Consider the following 4,634-nt stretch of genomic DNA (forward strand, 5'->3'; position numbering starts at 1 on the left):
CAAATTAGTTGCGTCACTCGATGGTCGGTTGGTATTTTAAGACCCCTACATACAATAGTATTGTACACACAGAAAAATAATCAATGTTTTTGGCTCCAAAGATAACTCAAAGATAACTTGGCCCTATCTAAAAACAGTGTTTATCTGTTCTAAATTCTAGGGTACATTTCTCTAAAATCCTTGGTGATTTTTATATAGTTATTTGTTTTTGTTATATATATATATAATATATATTTTCTTCCCCGAAAAATTAAAATTTCACTACAATTTTTTGAATTTTAGAACGTATTTAATATCAGGACTTTTGTTTGTTACTTTTCACTTCTAGAAATATTTTGTATTACTATGAAATATTTTTTTAAACAAGAGGAAATTCTTTCTAAAATGTAAGTCGATTTTTTTCTAAGTGTATGATTGTATGCACTTATGTCCGAAAGGTGCTAACAGCACTGATTACAGTGTATGAAATCAAAGTCTCATTTCTGTCCATTAGTCGATGAATAGAAAAGTAAACTTTATTGAATCAAGTAAATTCTCTAACCACTGTTATGCTTAAAATTAAATCAAGAGAACAGCAGGGTTCGAAACTTTTTACTCTAACACTTTTGAAATTACCATCAATTTATAAGTTCCTCAGAAGGTATATGCAAAGATTATGGAGATATCATCGTATATATCTCTATAGTCATTGGTATATGCAGATGTTCTATTTTCGTCTTGCAAAGAATTAAACAATTTACTTGCTATTTTCTCACATTTATACTTGTATTAAATCAGTTTTGCATGTAAGTGCATGATTTGGGAATTTTTAATTGCCAAAAAGCTGGATAAATGAGTGCCTTGAATGCTGACAAAAAATAAAATGTAAAAATTGGTTAAAAATTAATTTTTTCTCTTTGATAGTATGCCTGTCAGCTTTAGTTTTTTGCATGTAAACATTCATAATTTGACGAATTTATTAAAGCTTTAATAAAAAATTTAAGCTTACACCTATTTTTTTCACGGCCGTCAACTGCGACCAAAATAAAAACCAATTCAAATAAAAGTTTACTCAGAACGATTTATTTTTTATATGCTTCGTATGTTTTTAGGTGAATGGTTTTTGCGCTTTTAGCATCGAAATTGTAAAGCGGAAATTAAAACTTTAGTTCATCAATACTTAAGATTAGCTTACTTATAATTCAAGCCATAAGGGCGAAATACCATGAAACATTTTGGAATATATTTGGCCTAATTCACGACAATCACGTTTTATTCACGCGTCCATCTCGAATGGAAATCTTTCTGGCCATGCAAATGGAAACCCACGTGGCTTCATTTGCATTGAAAAACCTTTAGTTGGAGCCAATGCTATGCATTTTGTATTCTTTTGGGCAGATTTGTGAGCCGGCCTAGACTAAAGCGATGCCTTGCAATGGTTTTTTAATCAATTTCTGTCAGTTGGCTGTCAGAGGCAAATCAGGCAACTTCCTCGGCCCAACTGCAGCGCTCCAGCAACTGGCAAATTATGCGCATAGATTTGAAAGATTTGCAGAGTCCACAGTAAGGTTGAGAGTTGCCTGTGACACTGTCTAACATGTGAGTTTGAATTTTCTATTACACTGCACAACATGAACTTGGCCAGTTGCTATTGCTGTTGCTGATTTTTAATTATGATAAGTCACAAGTGTAGCACAAATTTTCATGGCCCATTGACAAGGACGAACCGGAGCTGGTATAGCATTTCCGCCATTGCGATTAGAATCTAAAGCAAATTGTTCTCAAAGCGGAAAATGTTTTCCGTATTTGTCTGGCAACATTGACGAGCATTTGATGATTGGACAGATGGAGGGTGCCTCGAGCTGGCTGATGCCACTGACCCAATGGGTTAGTTTTGGTTCGGTTCAACTGAGTATTGATTGGGAAGCGCAGCAGAAAATGGAGCTCGGTATGGGTATAGAAAAAAGGATGTGAATGACATGCGCTCAGTTTTATAAATCATTAAATAAATTATTATTTATTGTTGATTTATTTGTAGAACACATAAAATACATAGATCGTTTTTTAAACTTTAATTATTTCCATGTGTCAATTTCACAGAATATATTTATTATTATTTATTGCTTACAGTTTGGTGACAAATTTTTATAATTTAAATATATTTTTCGATATTTTCAGGCCTTATATTTAAAATTGATTAATCTTTAATTTCAAAAGATTTTCACCAAATTGTCAAAGGTATACTTTATAGAGATAAATAAATATACATTTTCAAAAAAATTGTTGTTATATCTTTTCTTAAATGACCCATCAGTCTTAGCTCATGCTTAGTCATACATTGTGTTCCAGGTTAAATTGGGACCTCACTGTCCTTACAGTAAGAATTCTTGGTAATGCCAAAAGTTATCACTTTTGAAGCGGACACGAAACTTCACTCAAGTTGGATTCTACGGATCAGTCTTGTTTGCCATTTCTTAGCGTGGGCTTCGGCGACAACGCCTTCCATTCCAGCTCCTCCTTCTCCACCCATTAATCTCTGCCGCCCACAACTCCCTCGCCCTGGATTGTTATGCCGCATGCTGTGCGTGCATGACGCATTGCCTCGTTGCCATAATGGCCATAATGGCTCAAGTGATCGTGTTTGGGAGGCATCATCATCATCATCATCATCATCATCATCATCATCATCGTCATCGTCGTCATCATCATCCAGTCGGCCAGCCTGGAGACTGTAGGCTTGTTGCATTGCGTATCGCGTTACTTATGCAAATATAATTTCAATGGAAATGAGGAGACGAGAAATCGGTTGCTTCCCCTACCCTTTACCCCATACCCCTCATGAGTGCCTTGTGTCTTGCGTCTCCCGTTTTCGAGCAATATAATTTTGTGTCTTTTTCACTTTTGTGCGGCGGTTGTTGTAATTTAATAACCAAGCAAGTTATATTTTGCCTCCCGCTGCTAACCCCGAGGCACCATTCGGAGATGAAGGAGATTTAGTTGGGACCGGGAGTGGGTGTTGTCGATAGGGGAGGGGGAGATGGGAGCTGTTGTTTGTCGTAGGCTTTTGTTGTTGTTGCTGTGGTCTTTTAAAACACTTGTGCAATAAATTAAAAAGGCGATTTCGTGTCGCCGTTGCTGTTTCTGTTGGTGGAGCAGCAAGTGGTGGCAGACATGCAGATTTTTGACATACTTGTTTCCATTTTGCTGCCGTAGCGGCTGCTGCTGCTGCTGCATCAGCATCAGCATCAAGCGGCAGTTGCAACAGCAGAATCTGCAGCAAGTACAAAGAAAATAAAAATGTTGCAGTTTTGCTGTTGCTTTTGGCGTCTGAATTTTGCTACGTCATTTCAGTACTCTGTTGAATGTGCACTGTGAGAAAATTATGCACATATGTTAAGTCGAGTATATATATGCATGTAAATTATCAGACTGAGTGTCTGCATACAAAATCGCTCTGCCAGTTGAGTCTTAAAGAAATCAGGTGATTCTCAAGGTTACTGCAAACGCTCTTTAATTCAAATTGTATGAAGACATTTCTCTTTCGGTTTATTTCACAGTGGAGCTGAAACTTGGATTGAATTAGATTAACAAGAGTTCGCTTATTAACTTTGAGCAAAAATAATAGACAAAGTATTGTTTTTCTCTTTTTTTTTGTAGGTGTTCATACAATTTAGGGACTCGCCTTGGTTTGATTAGCAGCAGTAGTTTTGGTTACTTCAGTCATTAGTTTGTAAGAATCCCAAATTGATTTCGAAAACTTTCTCTCAGTATATGAAAGATATGCCCCGCCCAAGTGGCATTGCAGCCATGTCGTTGCTCTTGCTTTGCCAAAGTCGTCTCTGAATCTGAACGGACGCCTGCTGGAGCTGGAGCTGGAGCGGGTTCTGGACTGCTGGTTGCAACGGCTTGGGTGTCGTTGTCAGCTCATGTCCCCAACGAGATGTTTAACATACCCGTAGAAAATTGTTTTTCAGCTGCAGTGTCAGGATTTATGTGCAGTCAGCCCGGCTGACCACAGAGGCCATGCTGGCCATGTGCTGTGGCAATGGCTATTTAGTGAATGCTGCAGCTGTCACGCTATGATTTGACCCACATTTCAATGGGCTATCATGGCAAGAGGATTTACAGATGGCGCTCTAAGCTGGCACGTAATGGGCTCGGGCTGCAAGTGGCCAGCAACGAGTGAGAAGGCACCTGCAATCTGCAGTCCCCCAAGTGCATTGGCACCTGCGGAGGTGCTACCTGTAAACTGGTCGCCAGTCGACAGTCGCCAGTCGTTGGTCGCCGGTCGCTTGTCACCCAGCAATAACTTGATAGCATTTTTGCATTTACTCTGCGCCAAAAGCCAAACAACTTGGCACAAGTCACAGCAGGCCGCCAGCCGCACAAATTGTCCCAGGCGAGTTTTACATTGGTGACCAGCAACAACAGCAACAGCAACAGCAGCGGCTTCCAGTGAAATGCAAAATTATGACAACTGCATTTGCAGAGTAAGCCAACGCCAACGTAACTGAGCAAAGTCTCTGCTTTTGCCACTCTGGGCGAACCTCAGCTTCCTCGCCTGTTTCCTGGCGGGAGGTCCTGTTCTGTTATGTTCTGTCCCATTCTGTGTTGTCCGCCCGTTTTGCAAGTGTCAAAGTTAACTCGAAATTATT

The sequence above is a fragment of the Drosophila grimshawi genome, unplaced genomic scaffold (genome assembly GCF_018153295.1).
Source record: "Drosophila grimshawi isolate 15287-2541.00 unplaced genomic scaffold, ASM1815329v1 contig_1377, whole genome shotgun sequence".
NCBI classification, from domain to species: domain Eukaryota; kingdom Metazoa; phylum Arthropoda; class Insecta; order Diptera; family Drosophilidae; genus Drosophila; species Drosophila grimshawi.